At 42.2% G+C, this 23059-nt stretch overlaps 1 long non-coding RNA gene across 1 annotated transcript; it reads right to left on the bottom strand.

Moving 5' to 3' along the window:
- Positions 1–3143: 3143 nt before the first annotated feature.
- LOC309488958 lies at positions 3144–18994 on the bottom strand. The gene is made up of 4 exons (XR_014202305.1): positions 18293–18994; positions 5231–5571; positions 3328–3529; positions 3144–3231 (listed from the first exon to the last, which is right to left on the bottom strand). It is a non-coding gene; the product is annotated as an uncharacterized lncRNA (long non-coding RNA).
- Between the last annotated feature and the right edge of the window lie 4065 nt (positions 18995–23059).

Here is a 23059-nt window from a genome sequence, read left to right as displayed (position 1 = left end):
TCATGTTCAGTTTCCATGTTATTTTAGCTGTACACGAGAGAATATGTCAATTTGGGATACTAAACTGCACGTAAACCGATAGCAGCATGGCATAGAGTTCTGAGTCTGACTGGCTAACTTAGCTCTTTGCTAACTAAGTTAGCTTGTCCATATAGCAGCTTGCTACGGGGTTCACAGACGATGCAAGGTGGGTTTAAAGGTGAATTGTCTAATTTATAAATGTGTGTCGTGAATGTGACACCTAACGTAACAACGTTACCAGGCAGAGGAGAAGGACGATGAGGTGATTAGATCTAACGTTAACTTAACGTTACGAGGAAGCACACAAAAAAAAAAACAAAAAAAAAATTCGGAGGGTTCTGTTAGAAATGGTATTCTCATTTTCAGATATTTTATACATTTGAAATATAAAATCGGTTGATACAAATTGGGCCTGAAATTTTATACAAATGATTGATTTTATTTTTATTTTGCAGTATTATTGGATTCGGATGAGAATATCAGGGGTAATCGTTTTCTCTTAATTTATAATTGCAGTTTAAAAATTTAATTCTTTAACTTTTTATATATTTTATTTTACATTACCTCTGTATAAGCGTCAAGATATAACGTTACCCCCTTCAATAATGTACGAAGGAAGCTGCAGCCCATTGAGGACACCAGCATGTTGCACAATACTGGTGACAACTTAAACATAATATTGTGTTGTGTACAACATAAGTCACAGGCTTATTCATGTGTTTTATCTAATAAAGATTGTGCCATGTCTAGCCAAGTGGAGCGCCCTGGCAGTGAAATGTCCACTCCTGGTAAGTACTTTTCCCCCTGCACAAAACATTGCTCTGCACAAAGTCACACTCCATTCAAGACAAGTAGTTTTTTACTGCTTGTGAATAATCTATTTTAAATATATACAGTGCTGGTCAGAGTTATTTAAGCCGCTTAATTAAGAGTGAGAACCTACTCATCTTGAATGGACAAAAAAAGCTAATGTTTAAGTTTCATCTTTCCATAGAACGTTTGAAAAGTAACTGACACTACTGGAACTTCAAACGGGCAGCCTTCTATGGTCAGAGTCTGGTCGTCCCTCTGCCCGTTTGAAGTTCCAGTAGTGTCAACTAATCCTTTAAGGCTGATTTATACTTTTGCGTCAGACCGAAGCCCGAGCCTCTACGCTATAGGCTACACTGTTTCATTTATACTTCTGCATTGTTGTCCCTGTTGACGCACAATTACACATGCAGAAAGAAGCCTGTGAAACCCGAGGGAGGCGTTCTAGACCAATCACAGCGCTTCCGTCCACGTAAAATTTACGCATTGTTACATTTTGGGAGAGGTGCACGTCAGGGTGTGCTAAAGGGTACGCTATGTACACAGCCTACTCTATAGCTACAGCGGGAGGTCGACGCATAACTATAAATTGGTCTTTACTTACTGCTTGAGAATCAAGTTTGGTAACAGTTTATTTTATTGGCTTAATGACATGTTTCAGACAGTCTTGCTTAGAAGAGCAGAGTGTGGTAATTCTTACCTTTTTGTTTGATTTCAATAATTGTACATTTTTGAATATTCTTTGTTTTTTTCGCCCTTAAGATGCTAGCGCACCTCTGAGCAAAGACCTGTTGACACCCAGTAAGTATTCATCTCATCGGTCACTTTTGTATTTTGTCAGGCCTTGTGAAATGTAAGAATATTCTGTTTTTCATGATTTCATCATAAAGCAAGAGGTCATGGGAGTGATGGCTATTATTTGTTTAATAATTGTAAATCCTGTAATTTACAGGAAGCAGTATGCCATCTTCTCAACTCTGAGACAAATTGTGGGCGCTACGAACTGGAGCAAGGTAAAAATAAAAAATAAAAAAAAAGAATCTTACATTCTTTTATTTTTTTACTTTCATAAAAACTTACAAACATTTTAAAGGTAAGATTCAAAGAATATGCTTTCATTCTCTTGTATAAGACAATAGATCCGTTATAGTTTACGATCTTAATCATACATTTTGTTTTCACAGAGTAACCTCGCCTCATAACGAGGGCGTAACCTCACATTTACTTGACGCTGATCATGACGACATTGTAAGTAACTTTTACTATTTTCTCCTTGTTTCATTTTACTGTGACTTGTGTTGTTTTTATTCATATCACTCTCATTTAATTGTTTTCCAACTGCCTGTAAGACGTACTACGAGACAGTTCGCAGGAGCTTCAGGTACAAACAACCAGATATCTGGCATTGCAGGCCGAAGCTGTGAAGAGTTCAGCTCGGAAGCGAGACGGTGTGCTAGGTGAGGATGACGTGGGCATTTGGAAGTGCGCCACCATAGATCTGATGTCCGATGAAGTTCAACCACCAGCCAGGAGCTCACAGAGCTCTTTGCTACGCTGCAGTCGAATCTCGAGGCGACTCCTAAATACAGGGCAACGCACCACAGACGTTTTCAAAGTGGATCGAATTCAGAGAGAACGCCGCTAGTCACCTACAGCTCCGAAGATGAAAACAGACACTGACCTTCCAATTTGTTGTGTGTGCAGATGGTCTATGCTTTGTACATAGGTGTATATTGTTTTGTGTTTGTGCTAATAAAGCTCTTTCTTTGAATAAACAGCATGTCCCTGGCAAATTTTCCTTTCCTTTATAAATTCATGTCCTTGATGGTAATAATAGTGTAGTCCATAGGTTAACAATGACATGAATATACCACAGAATAGCATATTATGAATATAAAAAAAATATTTATATCATAATTTATATAAATATAATTTATGAATATAAAAAATAATTTATATATTATTATTTATATGAATATTATAATTTTTTGAATTTATAATGAGCGAGGGTGACCAATAGTAACAGATCTGCCAACCAATCACGAGTGATTTTTCTTGTTTAAACCACGTGGGTTCAACCAATAGTGAGTGAGGAAATTCAAGCCTTTCTCTGGCGTGAGCTGCTATTCATATGGTAATTAGAGCCATTCACACCTCCGGCGCGAGTGCTCTGCATACGTCATGGTTCGTTTCCGACAATATTCGGCACAGACGAACGCGACGTTCACAGGCTGTAAATTGTCGTTAACTGCCGAAAATTAGGGAGATTTACGGCCGTTTACGGGGTCGGAAATCCCAATTTTCATGCAGTGTCAACCAGAGCATACTCGAGGTTGTATCCCTTTGTATGCCGATCTCAACCCTGTCACCCAGCTCGGTCCTGTTCACCCACTCTGCATCCTGGAAAATATTCAAAAGGTGTTATTTACAAATGCATAAGTGTGCCAATATTAAAGCATATCACAAGTGTAAACTCGTTAAGATAGATGAACTTACCGTCAAGGCTTCCACGGCTCTTGGACGCTGCATGTGGACGAACACCAAGAGCTCCTCGCAGTAATAAAGGTAGAGCGTCTTGTCGGTGTTGGAGAGTTCTCTGCCCACCTGCAGGTCCCTCTGGATCCTGAGCACGTCCGACTTTGCCACTCTCAAAATCTTCTGGCAGTCTTTAATGCCAGGAGCCCTCTGAACGACCCGGCTGTTTGGAACATAACAGACAAGACTATTAAAGTTATTGATAAAAATACTAAGTAAGAAAGCATTTACATTTAAGCATTTCAGCTTAAAGGAACACAGCGACTTTTTGGGACTTTAGCTTATTCACTGCATCCCCCAGAGTTAGATAAGTCCACACAAACCCTTATCATCTCCATGCATGCCGTAACTCTGTCTGACACACCCACTGCTAGCCTATCTTAGCACAAAGACTGGAGGTAAACGGCTCCAGCTAGCATACTGCCTAGAGCCCCTCACGGGGCAAAACATCCAGCCCTAACCGAGACCTGGCCCGTGGTGTTCAAGCCCTAATCCGGCCCCAGCCCGAAAACGTCTGCAATTTTTCAGCCCGAACCCGACCCGAGACCAACATCAATATCATGCGCGCTGTCTCTGCTAGACGCACACACAAGACGCACACACATACACACACACGCTACTAGGTAAAATTTTATTATAGGCCTCAAACATAACTACCACCACCGACAATTATGGCCACAAATATTAATACAGACTGTCCATTACAGAGAAGCATAAGCATGCAGTAGAGAATAATATATTGCCAAATGTGATCCAGCAGTAAATAAAGATTTATGGCCGACCTTTCTTTGATAACTTTACTGAAGAACTAGCCTGACTAATACAGACTTCGTACTTCCGCTCAATTTCATTTAGCTTCTGTACTCAGTCTGAGATAGCGACCGTTTTCCCTGTTTTCCTCCGGCCAATCAACAAACAGAGGGCGGGCTGAGAGCCGTGACGTAGACGCTGATTGTACCGTGGATGCGTAGATTTACTTCACATAATCTGCAAAAGTCATTCACAGCCATGTTCACTCCAGTATTTTGCTCGATGGTTTTGTTTTCGCATCATACATGTGTTTTACAGTGGAAGTTAGATGCGGCTGAGCATGCACATAACACACGCCATAACCAAACGTTATGTGATTGGCTTACGGGTAACCAATGATTTTAAACTTCAGACAAGCCCCCCCCGCGAGAAAGAAAACGCTTTTCAATTATGCCATGCCAGACTCTGTCTACAAAGCAAAGCGAAGTAGCAGAGTATGGTATTACCAGGCTACTGAAGAACAACCTTTCAAAGAACTCTTCGCCAACTGGCTAACGTTAAATAATAATACAAATAATACAAATAACAAGGTCACATCATGAGACACAGCCATCTTCTAACCGTACACAGACTGGGAACTATATTCTCAGAAGGCGAAGCACTGCTACTTCTGTGGAGTGATTTACTCGCAGCACTGAGAAGCCCCGTGGTGAGGAGCAGAGTTCCTCAGAGTTGGAGTAAATCACTCCGCAGAAGTAGCAGTGCTTCGCCTTCTGAGAATATAGTTCCCAGTGTGTGTACGGTTATAAGATGGCTGTGTCTCATGATGTGACCTTGTTATTTGTACACACTGTGACTATACACATCACAACATGTAAATAGGAAAATGTTGGCGTTATTTTGTCACTTATTGGGAGCGCTATGCTAGCTGGAGCCATTTACCTCCAGTCTTTGTGCTAAGCTAGGCTAGCGGTGGGTGTGTCAGATAGAGTTACAGCACGCACGGAGATGAAAAAGGTATGTATGGATTTATCTAACTCTGGGGGATATGTTGAATAAGCTAAAGTCCCAAAATGTCGACGTGTTCCTTTAAGCATTTAAGTATTGCCCTTACGTTAGAGGAATATCAGACAGAGCAGCAGCAGCTTCTTCGTCCAGGTCACTTTCAGACTCAGACTCCCGGGGCTGGTTCGTGATAAAAAAAAAACACGTCGAAGAAGCTCCTTGACCATGGTGACCCGAGAGCGTCTGTCAGGCAGGAGCACACAGAGCTGGGTGTGGTCCCAGGTCCTGTTGCTGCGGACCCACTCTCTGCCCCAAGCCTTGGCTTTCTGGACCTCGGCTGCTCTTTCCTCAGGCGTGCTTTTCTTCATGTACACCCTGGTCAGATGAACAGAGAGATTGTCCTGGGGCTTTTGGCACAGCAAGCAGTGCACAACGGTGGGATCAGCAGACCTTCAAGACAAAATGACATGATATAGAATAAATTATTTAAACAATGATCTGAAAGAATGAGACATGATTAAAAAAAAGAGATTAAAAAACTCTAAATATGCAGCAGAACAGGGCCCGTCCTATTAACATTTCCATGGGGCTCAGGTTCAACTTTTAAAACTTTAAAACCCCAATTACTTTACTTTGAAACATTGAACAGCAGGTTTGTTCTTTTGATGAGATAAAAACCCCAATTCAAATGTAACTGGCCTGTTCTAATGGTATAAAACATTTTAAATAAAGAAAAGAAAAAAGAGTGGCAAATACTGTTATGTATCTCTGAGGGTGGTGTGCATGCAGTCTTTTTTCTTTTCTAATCAAAATAAAGCTCAGTTTACAAAGATACTAATGACATTGTTCATTCAAAAAAGTGTTCAAAGTATTCACACAGAAATCTTTGTGACCGCCATAGAAGCATGGTTAACCACCACAATGACCTCTGACCTCAAATGATTATTCTTGAATATAATAATTCTCTAAATGAAGGAAACATCCTCTGAATGAAACACAAATAACATTTAAGAAACAAAAACACAAGCCTTACCTCTTCTGAGCTTGTTCAGCCATTGCAACTATCAAACGAAGTGAAATTAAGTCCAAGTCAAAGCAAAGATGTCCTCCAGCAGGATAGTTTGAAACAAACTAGTGTCTCTCTATAACCATAGATAACCCAGAGTCTGTATTCAAACTAGCCAATGAGGTTGCAGCATTCCACAAAGCCCCTGCCAGGTGAGAATGGCCCATCATGGCATTGGCTAGAGCCATGGCAAGCTGAAAAACTGGTTTGAGTCAGCTAGCTCAGAAAATATGTTTTCATAAGTTTCAAATTAGTTAAAAATAAGTAAATGTGACCAAATCTTTGTAAACTGAACATAATGAGCTTCATTTTGATAGGAAACACATGAAAAAAAGCTTGAGATTTTAAAAGAAAAAAGAGTGCATGCACTCCATCCTCAGATGCCAAAGAAGAGAGCCTTCTTACAATGAGAGCAATGCATAACAGTATTTGCCCCTCTTTTTTCTTTCCTTTATTTTATCATTTTTTTATACAGTTTTATGTTTTGCAGTAAAACTGTGCCACAGTTTAACTAATTTGAAACTTGCAAAAGCACCTTTTCTGAGATAGCTGACTCAGAGATAGCAGCAATTAGAAGAGTGTTTCACCTTGCCCTAACCATTTATTCCCCATTATCATATGCGCTCACATGAACGGGCCACACTGGCCTGTTATAATGGCTACTTTAAAGTTTAATTGAGCTAGCTATATAACAAAAGGTGCTTTTGCAAGTTTCAAATTAGTTCAACTCTGTGACCAAGTTTTATTGAAAAACAAAAAAAATCTGTATAAAAAAATTTGTAAAATAAAGACAAGAAAAAAGAGTGGCAAATACTGTTATGTATTCCTCTCATTGTTAAGCCCCGTTCACACCGCCAGCGACTTTGTCGCTATATGTCGCTAGTCTCTGTACTCTAATGTGACTGGTAGACTGCATGTCTGGCCATATCTATACAAAATACCATCACAAGTCATATATACAACTATATCATTTTAATTTGACTAGGAGTTAGGCTCAAAAGAAACAGTATGCTGTTGGGAGAGTGTTTTTATATTACCACAGCAGTGTTCAGTGGATTAAATCATTTACTAGATTAACGATCGATCAATCAACAAATGAAACTCACTCATACTGTCAATCAATTACCTAAATGTCATTCGAATTTGACAAATAATCAATTTTATTGTCCCTAATAGTCAACATAATGCAGGGGAAACTGTAAAATGAACTGCAGCAGTGCTAAACTTGCATCATAAAACTACAACACTCGAACTATAAATGTGTGAATTAAACTCACTGAGACTGTCGACAGTTTCTTTTCCATGAATCATTTTATTATATCCATGTTTGTGGTTACAGTCAAATCATATAAAACAGTGAAATCGCCCTCGAACTCTTCTGTCTTGCTTGCACTCGAGACGGTGACGTGAGCTGAGCTCCACTGAAAGGCTTCTTTCCTATTGGTTGTCGCTCGCGAAAGTTGAAATTTCTGAACTTTTGTTGCGGGTCTCGCGTGGCTTGACACGCCCACATTCTGTCGCCAACGGTCAGTGTCGCCAGAAGTCGCCAGCGCTCCATTGAAATGAATGGGATCGTGTCGCTTTGTCACTGTGTGTCGCTGGTGGTGTGAACGGGGCTTCAGAAGGCTCTCTTCCTTGCGTGCAGTGTCAGTATCAAAATGAAGCTCATTATGTTCAGTTTACAAAGATTTGGTCACATTTACTTATTTTCTAATTTGAAACTGATAAAAACATATTTTTCTGAGATAGCTGACTCAAAACAGTTTTTCAGCTGGCCCATACCTTGATGGGCCATTCTCACCGGGCAGGGGCTTGTGTGTAATACTGCGACCTCACATTTGTAAAGAGGGGAAAAAACAAAAACTTCTCAATACTCAGCTCAACAAATAATCCATTCTGAGTGATTCACTCACTGAACAAATCATTCTTCAGCGTCAATAGACGCCCTTTCAGTGGTTTGTTGTCCTCAAGACACATCACAACTTTTTGGATAAATGTGAATGTCAAGTCAAGTCAAGTCAAGTCAAGTCATCTTCATTTATATAGCGCTTTTAACAATGTAGATTGTTTCAATGCAGCTTTACAGAGATAAACGTATAATTTAAGGTAACAGAGATTGTTTTGGCTTTATAGCGGTTCTTTAATAAAGTTATTTTCCAGCTAAAGTTAGTTTTGATTGATTCGCTTCCGTCGCAACAATCATTTGTTATTAAATTAGGGGCCGCTAAGACGACACCATTCTCTCTACATAGACTTTAACCCTCTGAGGTCGGCAAACGCGTCCCCGCGTTTTGCTGGATTTTCTTCACATTGTAGCACAATAAACTTAAATTACTCCGTCATTTATGGTCATACAGAAGAAAAAAATAAATAAAAAAAGAATCTGTGATATTTCTACTTTTGTATGTGTCCACTTACAATCAAATCAAAACATTGTACTTTTGTAAAATAAAGAAAATAAACAGGGTGTGCGTTCTGCCTCTCCATCGCGGTAAACTTTTTTTTCTTGAGCATGTCTATAAACTGAAACAAAACTCAGCGAATACTTGTCACACATTTATGAGCCATATACCTTTATACACATTTAAGTGTGTACTTTTAAATGATCGGATTCAAACTGAAAACTAATATTCTCTGTTTAAGTAATTTGTATAAAACCAACAGGATGTCCAGTATCTCAAACGCTTGCTAATTACTTTTAATTCGACCACGCCCACTCGCGCAAAAGTGATTCACATGCAAATCGTCCACATGGAACGCGAACGCCCTCCTTACCTCAAACACAAAACACCAAAAAACTTCACAAGTCTCTGCTTTTCGTCGAGTTTGGAAGACACGTCTGAGCTTACATTGGATTTACCTCAGAAGAAGAAGAACGCGATTTGAAGACAAGAAAGATGTAAGGTAAGAAATTCTTACTTATTAGTTTATGGTATTGTTGCATAAACTGTTGCTAGATATATGGTGAATATTATACTATTTAGACCCGTGTTTACTGTTAAATACTGTTTGTGGATATCTGCTCAAACATAGATATGTATAACCATAATGTTTAATATTTTGGAGCGTGATCGCGTTTGAATGTATCATATTTTGGAGCGCGATCGCGTTTGAATGTATCATATTTTGGAGCGCGATCACGTTTGAATGTATCATATTTTGGAGTGCGCTGTGGGTTTGAATGTATCATATTTTGGAGCGCGATCGCGTTTGAATGTATCATATTTTGGAGCGCGATCGCGTTTGAATGTATCATATTTTGGAGCGCGATCGCGTTTGAAAGGAAAAATGCACCAAACATTAGGCTTTATGTTTTTACTATTATCTCATTTCATATCATAATAACGAATGGAAACATTTGAAGTAACATAAGATAATCAATATATTTTTCTCTAGCATTGTTACTGAAATCTTTTGGAAGATTTATAGGCTGCTATAGGTTATTGTTATTATTATTTTATGCAGTACTGCACATAGCTTGTGCCTACAAGGCACAACAAACATGGTGTTCATTATATTATATATTGTTGGAAACATTTGTGTGTGTGTATGTGTATTCTGTGAATTTTAAAAAGCAATTTTAACCAGAAAAATCTAAAATTGATTCCCAAAATCGTGCAGGCCTAGTTTCTCTTGATACCAGTATGTTCACTTTTTTTCTTTTCTTTCAGGGACCAGATGCAACTGAGTCCTGCTGACTTCAACATTCACATGAGTCTCTGTACATGAACATGGTAAAGTAAAATCAAACACCTTGGAAATGAAAGGTATGTACAATGTTTTTAGGAATGGCACAAAGGTCTCTGTCTTTGGATCTTTGTTTTCAATGTGCTCTTTTGTCATTTGTTGTGTATCTTTGGATTATGTTGTGTTGTAAATAAATGCAAACAATCTAAAAGCCATTATTTTTTAAATCTCCTCATTCTTTGTGCAAGGTTGCTCTGAATGACAGGGCCTGATCGCTCCTAATAGGGCCGTTAGGGGAGTGTCTTTGTCTTTCTCAGGTGTTAAAGCCTTACATATTAATGAGATGATCACGCCTCTTCGCATAAGGCTTTTTCACACAAAACACGTCTTAGAAATATTAAATCAATATATTGTCTTATCTGAATGAGCGGTCAGGGTGATTTTCACATAGTTTTGGAGCAAATATTCTAGGCTACGTGATACAATTTTCAAAAGTCTTGTGAAGAAATAATCAGTATGGGTTTCATGGCCTTATTTCAGTGACAATTTTTTTGTTGTATTTTCACAAACCACGCATAAAGGTCATTATCTCAAAACTACAAACTTTTACACACATGCTGCTGATATATTATTGTAGCAGAGTTTGTGCTAAATACAGTGTAATAAGACTTTAGCCATGACAATGTCACAAGTAACAGAAATAAGCACAGCATGTCAGAACACCTCCAGGGCCAGAAAACAGCTCAGACCCCAGAGGGTTAAAGGACAAGTTCGGTATTTTACACTTAAAGCCCTGTTTACAGATCGTATCTGATGAAATAGAACGGTTAAGATTAAAATTTGGACACATGCTGTTGTCCCGAGAATTTTAGGTTTATTTCGCTTTTGTGGACCTATTTTGCCAAACACGTCACACCCGTGATTCTTCCGTTGAGAGCTTGAATAATAGACACTCCAGCCCAGTTGGTGGCGATAATGCACCTTTGCCAATTGCAAGCAAACCACGGGCATTTCATTGAATACACAGAAGAAGCAGAAGAAGCGGCGGAGTAATACCGTAAAGGTGCTGCGGTCTCACAGCACGTCCTATTAAGTCAATGGAGTTGGACAAAAACTACGATAAAACCTGTTGGAATGCATCTTTTTCAGCGATTTTTGAGGGAACATATCAGTGAACACCCCTGACCACTCGGTGAGTTTCACGTCTTTGTAAACGAAAGTTTAATGTGTTTTTAGGTCGGAATCTTCCAGTGCATATAGACAACCATTGTGGGGGTGGGGGGGTGAAGCGAAATAAACCTACAATTCTCGGGACAGCAGCATGTGTCCAAATTTTAATCTTAACCATTCTATTTCATCAGATACGATCTGTAAACAGGGCTTTAAGTGTAAAATACCGAACTTGTCCTTTAAGAGAGGTCTAAACTCTCTTTTGGAAATGGGAATTGACATTGAAGTGATGACTACAGACAAATCCCCATCCTTTCTCCACAATGAACATTATCAAAACTAAATATCGTTCCAGGCTCACGAATGAGCACCTTCACATGTGTATGAGAATGGCCCTGACTCCATTCAAGCCCAGGTTTAAAATCCTGGCAAGACAAGCTAGAGTTCAATTCTCTCACTGAGCTAAAAAGTGGGGGAGTGGGATATAAGATGGGAAGAAAGTGATACTCTAAAACTGTTCAGTTGTTAAGATGTGTTGAGATTTATTATCTGTAAAATTGGTTGAGACGGTTGAGTCAAGGTGTGAAACAGAAAATGGGACATTTTTCCTCCCTTTATTTTATTTTTCTGAAGTTAAGCACTTTTTTTGAGCATGCACAATTTTCACATTTTATTTATTTTCTTATTTTGAAATGCAGCCCTACTTTTGTATAGTTAATGAGAGAACATTACACATATCTACAGTCATTCATATATGTTCAGTTCTATGTTTATAGAATATTTTCTATAAAAAGTTTTTGAATTTTACTAAATTAATTTGATTTGTCAGTGTAACAGTTATAGGCTAGGCAGTTGACTGCGGATGCTATCTGGCAACAGAAGATGGATCGTCACAGAGCCTGGGTTGTGAATGAGTACACCGGAGTCATAGATTTTAGTCTGAGTGTGTGTATTCAGTAAATAACAAAACATAAACAACATAAACTAAACAAACAACATAAACAAAACATAAACAACATAAACAAAGTACCTTCAATGACACATACAAAACACAATTCTACGTAAAGTTCAATTCAATGGCAGATTAATGCACTGCCAACGAATGGGAAAGAAAAACAGGAAAAGAAGGAAAAAAAATAACCCCGACGCAATGTGTTCCACGGCCGAGACAAAGTCTAGTGAAATGTCAGTTAATTACGGATTGAGCCATAGATAATCCAAATAGGGAAAGGTTCAGTCGCGGTGGATGTGTGGTTCGCTTATCCTACCACGTATAGGTCCGAGTTCTTTTGGCTCGCCATCTCGATCGGAGTCCTTAAGTTGGGACAGTCGAGAATTAAAAAGTCCATAAATGAAGAATGGGGATTGGTTGGTCCAGAAAAAAAACCTGACCTAAGAAGGCCAAAAATACAAATTAAGTAAAATAACATGGTTACTCAAGTAACTAACCGTAACAAATACTAAAGTAAATCAATGTATGCATAACGCCTCGGTTACGACTGTAACCTCGGTTCCCTGAAGAGGGAACGAGCGTTGCGTCGAATTGACGCTATGGGGAACGCTTTGCGTGATGACGTCTTGAAGCACATGTAAAATCAGTCCAATGGTGTGGCGGAACGTCAGAGGCGGGTGACGTCACGTACCAGGAAGCTATAAAAGCCGGCCCGAAACAGAAAACGAAAGCTTCGTAGAGTCTGAAGTCGTGCTGACAGGCATGAAGGAGATATGGCAAGGTGACGCAACGCTCGTTCCCTCTTCAGGGAACCGAGGTTACAGTCGTAACCGAGGCGTTCCCTTTCAAGGGAACTCGCGTTGCGTCGAATTGACGCTATGGGGAACGTCTATACCAACGCCACCATAGCTACAAATGTCTGTCCTGTGTGAAATCAATTGCGCAGCACTAGGAAGACAATAACGAGTAGAACCTGACGAAGGTGTGCGGTGAGGACCAGCCTGCCGCATCACAAACGTCCTGTAAAGATACTCCTGATATAAGGGCCTTAGAGGCCGCCATACTCCTAGTAGAGTGCGACCGGACAGCCAAAGGAGAAGGCTGTCCAGCCGCCTCATAAGCAAGTGAGATAGCCTCAACCACCCACTTGCTCATCCTTTGCTTAGACACTGGACCTCCTTTGTTAGGGGACCCAAAGCGAACAAACAATTGATCACTCTTACGCCACAGGGCAGCTCTGTGGACATATGCGTCTAACGCCCGAACAGGGCAAAGCAAATTATTCGCCTCCTGGTCCGCTTTTCAAAAGGGAGGAGGACCTCCAAGTGCCACGAGGGAAACGAGATACCAAAGGGTCTTTCCCCACAGACATTCCACCCAAAGGAATGTGATAAGCACCTATGGCCGCCACATAAACCTTTAAAGTGGACGGGGTCAGACCTGCAGTGAACCGGTCCTGCAGGAACTCCAGAACTGTACCAATTGGGCAGTTGACTGGATCCAACCGACGGTCACTACACAAAGAAGTGAAAACTCTCCACTTCAGGGCATAAAGTTTCCTCATGGAGGGAGCTCTGGACTGTAGAATGGTCTCAGCAACCTCAGTTGAGAGACCTGACTCTATGAGCTGGGCCCCCTCAGAAGCCAAGCCCACAGGTTCCACAGTTCTGGCGGGGGTAAAATATTGAGCCCCCTGCTTGGGACAAAAGGCCCCTCCTGACAGGAAGCTCCAGAGGATGCCCGTCGAGGAGGGACACAAGATCGGGAAACCATACTCTGCCCGGCCAGCGCGGGGCTATAAGAAGCAGGCAAACCCGGTCCCTGCGAACTCTTTCCAGAACTCCCGGGAGCAGAGCAACTGGGGGAAAGGCGTACAGACGTAGCCTCGGCCACGTCTGTACCCTAGCATCCAGTCCCAGAGGAGCTGGATGCGTGAGGGAGAACCAAAGTGGACAGTGAGACGTCTCTCGAGACGCAAACAGATCCATTTATAATTGGCCAACTCCGTCCATATCAGCTCCACAACCTCGGGGGTGGAGCCTCCATTCCCCGGGCCTCGGCCCCTGTCTCGACAGAGTGTCTGCTCCTATATTCTGGACCCCGGGGATGTAGGCTGCCTTGAGTGACAGCAACTTCCCCTGGGACCACAAGAGGATATGGCGTGCCAGATTGGATAATGGGCGCGAGCGCAAACCCCCTTGGTGGTTGATATAGGCGACTACCGACGTGTTGTCCGTATGCACTAACACATGGTGTCCCCTGAGATCTGTGATAAAGCTCCTCAGAGCCCGGAAGACAACTAACATCTCTAGGCGATAGATATGCCAGGAACGATGATGGTCTTCTCACAGACCTTGAGATGAGCGACCCCTAGGATCGCTCCCCAACCCGTGAGGGAAGCATCCGTCGTTAGCAGTTTGCGACGACAAGGAGCTCCCAGCACTGGGCCCTGGGACAGGAACCAAAGGTTTCTTCCACATTACCAAGGCACGTAGGCATCGCCGCGTGACCTTGATTGTGCGAAATGGGTTGCCCCTCGGGGAAAACCCCTCTGGTCCTGAGCCACCACTGCAGGGGCCTCATGTGCAGCAGTCCAAAAGGTATCCCGTTGGAAGCTGCTGCCATGAGACCCAACAGTCTCTGGAACTGTTTGACAGTGAGTAGCTGGCCTAGCTTTACACTTTTCACAGCTGCCAGGATGGAATCTAAGCGTGGCGATGACAGGCGCGCCTGCATCGACACTGAATCCCAAACCACGCCTAAAAAAGTGGTCCTCTAAAATGGAGAAAGCACACTCTTCTTGGCGTTCAGCCGTAACCCCAACTCTTTCATATGGGCGAGAACAACATCTCGATGTTGAACCGCCATCTGATGCGACTGAGCTAAAATCAACCAATCGTCGATGTAGTTCATGATGCGAACACCCTGGAGGCGCAGAGGCGCCAGAGCTGCCTCCACGCATTTGGTGAAAGTGCGGGGTGATAAAGCCAGACCGAATGGAAGAACTCGATATTGGTATGCTTTGCCCCCGAAAGCAAACCTCAGGAACTTCCAATGACAAGGACGGAAATATGCGTCCTTGAGGTCTATCGTGACAAACCAGTCCTCGGACCTGATCTGTGACACGATTTGTCTCAATGTTAACATTTTGAACTTGAGCTGAATGAATGACTCGTTCAGAACTCGAAGATCTAAAATGGGACGCAATCCCCCGTCCTTCTTTGGAACTATGAAGTACCGGCTGTAAAACCCGGTTTCCCTGTCGGAGGGAGGTACATATTCTATGGCCCCTTTCTCTAACAGAGTGTTTACTTCCTGTTCCATAACCAGAACCTGCTCGGGGCCCACCACTGTGGGCAGGACCCCCATAAACCGAGTTGGGCGTTTCTAGAATTGTATCTGATACCCTTTTTCCACGGTCTGCAGGACCCAACGAGAAACATTTGACAGTAGCTTCCACGCTGTCAAAAATTCTACTAGAGGTACCAGCCTCTCGAGACTGGTTTCTGGATTGTGTTGCTGTTGAGTAGTCGGTTCGTCGCCCTGTAACGGCGCACCGGCAGGGAGCGACCGAACAGACTGCTCTAGCACCCTCCTCAGAGGGGGCGGGCATCCCGAGGCCACTACGTTTCCGGGTGGACCTTGAGATATGTGCTCGCCGGAGACCGCTGCGCCCTGTAACACCGGAGGCGGCAGGGTTGGCAGAACGGTCCCCTGAGGGCACCGAAGAGAGACGGCACCGTATTTTTCTCCTGCTGTTGAGTAGTCGGTTCGTCGCCCTGTAACGGCGCATCGGCAGGGAACGACCGAACAGACTGCTCTAGCACCCTCCTCAGAGGGGGCGGGCATCCCGAGGCCACTACGTTTCCGGGTGGACCTTGAGATATGTGCTCGCCGGAGACCGCTGCGCCCTGTAACACCGGAGGCGGCAGGGTTGGCAGAACGGTCCCCTGAGGGCACCGAAGAGAGACGGGCACCGTGAAAAGAGGTGTTAACCGCTCTGCTTCGCGGGGACTACCCTCATTTGTCCTGAGCCCTCAGACATCAGGACTTTTTCCCAGCAGCCTTCTTGGCGGTAATAACGGTCCGCAGATCCGTTTTACCCCTCGAAGACTGCTGGGTTTGAGAGCGCCCTCCGTGTCCCCGAGATTTTTGTGGGGGAGCACGGGAGGAAACGCTCTGTTTCTGAGTGGCGCGGTGCTCAGCGCTCTTTTTAGAGGAGTGAGGCTGCTCCCGCTCAGCAGCCTCATAGAAAGAACGGCGGGGGAGAAGTTTCTGAAGTGCAGCTGCCTGATTTGAAGCTTCTTGTGACTTCGCTACAGCACTATTAACTGCGTCTCCAAATAACCCTTGCGTGGATACTGGTGCATCTAAAAGAACATGTTTTTCTTTGTCCTTTATGTCACTTAAGTTGAGCCACAGATGCCTCTCAGTGGCCACCAGGGCTGCCATAGAGCGGCCGATGGATTTAGCCGTCTCCTTGGTGGCCCTGAGAAACAAATCTGTGGCTCTACGCAGTTCAGACACCGTATCAGCACTAATACCCCCGCCATCCTCAGAATCACCCAATAACTCAGCCTGGTAAGCCTGCATTATGGACATTGTATGTAAACACGCTGCAGCTTGACCGGCGGTGGCATAAGCTTTATGAACCAGGGAAGATGTAACTTTTACTGGCTTGGATGGAAGTGCAGGAGCCTTCAGAGAAGATGCCGTTGCTGGAGAGAGATAGCTCGCGAGCGTCTCTTCCACCTTCGGCATCTCCCCATAACCATGCTCTTTATAATTGTGAATGGATGAATAGTGTGATGTTTGTGCAGTATACACTCGATATGACACTGGTTTCCCCCACGATCTCGACACCTCGGTGTGGAGATCGGGGAAAAACGGAAGGCTTCTGCACTGAGGCTGTGCACGAGATGGCAGGAAACGTTCGTCGAGCTTGCTTTTCGAACGAGCGCCCTGCCTATCTTCTGGCCACTCAATAGATAATCGCTCGACAGCTCTAGTGATAACATCAAGCAATTCTTCAAACACATGAGACTGAGGTGGCGAATCCTCAGACTCAGCGTCAATACTAACAACGTCCAACTCCTCAGAGCTGGACAATTGCAGTATTGGTGCCTCCATCGGGGGGGAAGAAACCGCAACGCGTGCTTCCACACCCTGATGAGAGGCACTGGATCTATCAGAAGGAGGCTGAGATAAGGCAGAGCCCGTCTCAACATCCACTGATAGATCCATTTGCGAACCCCAGGTCTGTGATTGACGCCGTGCCTCGACAGCGGCGGGACCAGAGCCCTGGGGAACGCGATCGGGATTGAACCGAGCCAAGCGGGATCGGAGCATACGCAATGGAAGCGCGTCGCAATGCACACAGTCACCACCCTCGAGTGCTGACTGGGCATGCTCCTCACCCAAACAAACAACACAAAGAGTGTGAGTATCACCTCCCGTTAAATAACGCGGGCAGGGATGGACACACACTCTAAACTGCTGCTTGCTCGCCATACTGAATATATATATGATATAGACAGACAACACCAAATATACAGACAGATTTCACACAGAGCGCAACTGAAGACTCAGAAAGCTTCCGTTTTCTGTTTCGGGGCCGGCTTTTATAGCTTCCTGGTACGTGACGTCACCCGCCTCTGACGTTCCGCCACACCATTGGACTGATTTTACATGTGCTTCAAGACGTCATCACGCAAAGCGTTCCCCATAGCGTCAATTCGACGCAACGCGAGTTCCCTTGAAAGGGAACCATACCCGCTTAATGCAAGGCATTTCCATAAATAAATATCATTAATATAAAAATCAAAAATACATCTTACTATATCGTACAATAATTGTATTATACTTATATGGAATAAGTATAATAAAGTAAAGTAACTAATCTCATGTTCTGTGATATTTCACCATAACTTGAATTTCATAGTCAACTAATCTAAATGTAGTCATTTTCAGAATCAAAACACGTACTCAACGTTGACATTCAAAATAATAATACAAAGTGCACCTTCAAATTCTAATAAACAAAAGTATTAGTCTCCAAATTACCCAAAACACTAAAACAGAATTTAGTATTCATGAAAGGTATTGCGCAATATCAAAAAGGTAAATACGTAGCTACGTTAAAATCAATAAGCTTCAATGACCGCCAATACATGTAGCCATTTCAGCGGTAGTCACAACAGTGACAAAACACGCTCAAAACAGCAATAATGCTCTAAACTAGCAACCGTGCTACCTATTAAATCAATGCCTTCATATCAAACAGGTCAAATGTTTACCTTTGAGATCGGAATGACTAACGCGGGTCTCCAGGCGCAGCCCGACGTCTAAACAGAGCGGAATCAAACAGCCCTGGTTGGGAAGCGGCAGCAACTATAGTCAAAATAATGCTTCGGTGATCAATCACACGGCTGAACTGAACATATTACAGTTGGAAAAAAAGACTCATCGAGTATTCAGAGCTTGAATCGCTAAAGTTGGAGCACTTTATAGATGTGTTTGGGGACGCCGAACAGACCATGCCACATCCACAGTGGAGACAGAGAGGAAGTGAACTCCGTGACGCGTAACTTTGAGGAAGTTGGGAGTTCGGGGAAAGCGCAGGAAGTGGGCCCGCCAAAATAAAAGACTTACTACATGCGGGTTACATCAGTCAGGTATTGATTACATGCAGATGTTGATACAACTACTAGGCTACTTGAATATATATCACACTAAATAGTTAGACATTATTATCTTCTGGACCTTTGCTTCAAGACATTTTCTCTAACTGGACCTCTTTAAATTTTAGTTGAATACCCCTGGTCTAGTGCATAGACGTACCCAAAGAGCAGGAGAAATGAGTCAGCCAGATTTGTGGGACCACTCACAAGTATTTCATCCTCCACGACAATACAGATGCTCTCAGGGCCGCATCAGTAGTGTCATCCGTGACGGCTGTCAGGAGAGCCACCGGAGTGTCAGTGAGGTCTGGAACATCTGCTGACTATACAACATAAATAATACAAGAATGAGTTCAGCCCCTCAAGGATACAAATCATGCTAATGATGTCTAGACATTACTGTCACTTAGCACTTAAACTGCAACTAAGCTACATGTTTAAACTATTTTCTTTACATATGCTTATATCCTATGTTAGTTTCACCCCTATCTGTTAGCATACTTTTAGTTTAGTGGAATGCTTTATACTTACATTTTCATTTATGTTAGGTAAGATTGCAGAATAACAACTCAAGTAAACTTCATAAACAGGTCCTGGGGGGTGTTCCAGAAAGTAGGTTAAACAAACTCTGAGCCTAACCCTGAACTCTGAGTTGACTTACCCTGTGAGGTGAAACTCTTCCAGTTCCAGAACAGCTGATCTGAGTTAGGTAAGTCGACTCTGAGTATGTTAACTCTGAGATGAGCTCGTGCCTGACGACTAATAGAAAGCCACCATCAATGGAGCTCTGATACTGTGATTCACCATGGCAACAGGGGAGAAATGATGCCCTCGCGAGTGCTGAGGGAACGCTGGCGTGTTTTGGCTGCCGCTCCTCTCTCTCCCGTTTTGTTTGTCTGTTTCGAAATATTAGACAACGGTTTAGGAGCATAAACAGACGTCACCCGAATAAATAATCCCGTTACAGTTCAGTAGTAATGATTTCATGAACTTCTTCACTGAGAAAATAGAAAGCATCAGAACCACAATAGTAAACGTTCAATCTTCAATTGCGCCTTATAATTCAGCTTAAATTATCACCCCGCAAGAAAAATTACAGTGCTTTACAACTATAGAACAAAAAGAGTTAAATAAACGTATCACTTCATCTAAAACAACAACATGTTTATTAGATCCTATACCAACTAAACTACTGAAAGAAGTGTTACCTGTAGTGGAAGAGCCTCTCCTCAATATTATTAACTCGTCTTTATCTTTAGGTCATGTTCCAAGAACATTTAAACTGGCAGTTATAAAACCTCTCATTAAGAAACCACAATTAGATCATAATAACCTAGCAAATTATAGACCCATTTCAAATCTTCCATTTATGTCTAAAATATTAGAAAAAGTGGTGTCCGCACAACTGGGCTCTTTCTTGCAACAAAATTATATCTATGAAAAGTTTCAGTCTGGATTCAGACCGCACCATAGCACTGAAACTGCGCTCGTTAAAATCACAAATGATTTACTTTTAGCTTCTGACCAAGGCTGTATCTCAATACTAGTTTTACTTGATCTTAGTGCTGCGTTCGATACTATAGATCACAAAATACTCTTAGATCGACTACAAAATTATACTGGTGTTCAAGGACAAGCATTAAGCTGGTTCAAATCATACCTATCTGACCGCTACCATTTTGTCTATTTAAATGGAGAAAAATCTATCATAACTCCAGTAAACTATGGAGTGCCGCAGGGATCTGTGTTGGGCCCTCTGTTATTCTCAATATATATGATGCCACTTGGAAATATTATAAGGAAACATGGAATTAGTTTCCATTGTTATGCTGATGACACTCAAATATATATTTCATCACGGCCGGATGAAAACGCTAAATTTTCCAAATTGACAGAGTGTGTTAAAGATATAAAAGATTGGATGACGCGTAATTTTCTTTTATTAAATCCAGAAAAGACAGAGGTAATACTTATCGGTTCAAAAAACCACCCACAAAACCTTGCACAATACAACTTTAACATCATAGGATGTCCTGTTACTTTATCCTCTACAGTAAAAGACCTGGGTGTTATACTCGATTGCAACCTGTCTTTTGAAAATCATATTTCATATGTTACAAAAACAGCCTTTTTCCACCTTAGAAACATTGCTAAGCTACGTAATATGCTATCAGTTTCTGATGCAGAAAAGTTAGTTCATGCATTCATGACCTCGAGACTGGATTACTGTAATGCTTTATTAGCTGGTTGTCCTGCATCCTCAATAAACAAGCTACAGTTAGTCCAAAATGCCGCCGCTAGAGTTCTTACTAGATCAAGAAAATATGATCATATAACACCGATTTTATCATCACTGCATTGGTTACCTATAAAGTTCCGTATTAATTACAAGGTATTGCTACTGACTTATAAAGCCCTAAACGGCTTAGCTCCAGTCTATTTAACGGATCTTCTATCGCCCTATAATCCATCGCGCTCTTTAAGATCACTAAATTCAAGGCTTTTGGTCATACCTAGGATATCCAGAACCACCAAAGGAGGGAGAGCATTTTCGCATTTGGCTCCAAAACTCTGGAATAGTCTTCCTGATACTGTTCGTTGCTCAGACTCGCTCTCCCAGTTTAAAACTAGATTAAAGTCGCATCTCTTCAGCCAGGCATTCATATAATATTTTTTATCTTACAGTTCAAACTACAATCGGGCCTCTAGCTCATAAATGCCAGAGGAGAACTGGCCCCCGACTGAGCCTGGGTTCTCCCAAGGTTTTTTTTTCTCCATTAGGTCACCTGATGGAGTTTTAGGACACCATTAGGTCACTTGATGGAGTTTTTCGGTTCCTTGCCACTGTTGCCTTTGGCTTGCTCAGTTGGGGATATTTTGGGGATATTTTATTTTATTTTATCAATCAATAAATTCCACTTGAAACAAACCTTGTTGTATTATTTTAATTTAATACTGTGAAGCTGCTTTGATACAATCTGTATTGTGAAAAGCGCTATACAAATATACTTTGACTTGACTTGACATTTGAAGTTTGAAGAAGTTTGAAGATTGAATAACCTTTCGAACTATTGAACTACGATGTGCGTTTTAGTTTCACCTGTTGGCCTATTGTTCCTAATTTAAAACGTCTGTTGTTGGAACAAACTTTCCTGGTGCCCTCCTCTGGATCTACACTTCTGCGAGGTTGCTATTAGTGTGGATTCCTCCCGCATGGCGCTAAGGTACACTGTTTGCCAACTGTTGAAATTGAAAAGGAACTTTTATTTAGCACACGATACCTATGCTAACTGTGATGATGTTGGAATACTTCGGCGTAAGCGCTACTTACATCGCTCCTCAAGGTGCAATGTTATATGTTCTCCATCTGATGCTGTTTCCTATCCTACATTTCTTCGTAAACACCAAAGGTCGGTGTATAAACCTGTTGGGATTAACAATAACAACTTGACTGTGCTAACATACAAAGAGCATTCACGGGAGGTTTCGGAGTCCCCGTGCCTGTTGAAATCTGCGAGTTTTAATGCTCGCTCTGTCAACAATAAAGCGGTGGCTTTATCTGACATCATTCTGGAAGAAAAACTTGACTTTTTAAGTATAGTAGAGACATGGCACAAACATTCAGACGGTCTTCTTTTTAATGAACTCACTCCTGCTGGCTATGGGTTATTAGATCTCCCGCGATCTACTGGCAGAGGTGGTGGCATTATTGTTCTGTACAATCCGAAATTCAATTTAAGACCCGTTGCTGTTCCACTGTTCTCTTCATTCGAATGTCTTGTTTTAACTGTTTCCGAGTGTCATTCAACTGCCATAACTACAGTCTACCGGCCTCCTAAAGCAAACAAAGACTTTCTATCTGAGTTTGCGGATCTGTTGTCGCATCTGTGCCTTAAATTTGAGAGAACTCTTTTTTGGGGGGATTTTAATATCCAGATGGACAAAAAAGACTCTGCATTAACAAAGGACTTCTTGTCCTTGCTGGAGTGCTTTGGTTTAAATCAATTTGTTGACTGTATTACACATAACAAAGGACATATTTTAGATCTAGTGCTATCAAATGGGTCTTTTGTGTCTGGGATGTCTGCTACTGACTTAGGATTGTCTGATCATCTGGCAGTCTTTTTTGATATGCATATACCTGTTGCTAACACTGCCTCCTCTCGTAGTTTGACTTATCGGAAGTGGTTGATCCTTCTGATTTCTCTTATTGACTCTTCATTAAGGTGTTTTACTCCATCTGACCCTCTGGAGAAAAGGGTTTCTATGTTAAATTCAGCTCTCCTATCTGGCCTGGATTTATTTGCTCCTCAGAAATCACGCTCTGTTTCATTTGTACGTCCTGCTCCTTGGTAAAATGAGGACTTGCGTATGATGAAAACA

This window comes from Leuciscus leuciscus (genome assembly GCF_965113295.1).
Source record: "Leuciscus leuciscus genome assembly, chromosome: 24".
Taxonomy (NCBI): domain Eukaryota; kingdom Metazoa; phylum Chordata; class Actinopteri; order Cypriniformes; family Leuciscidae; genus Leuciscus; species Leuciscus leuciscus.
Note: the sequence above shows the minus strand (reverse complement) of the source record. Positions and strands in the feature narration are given on the sequence as shown.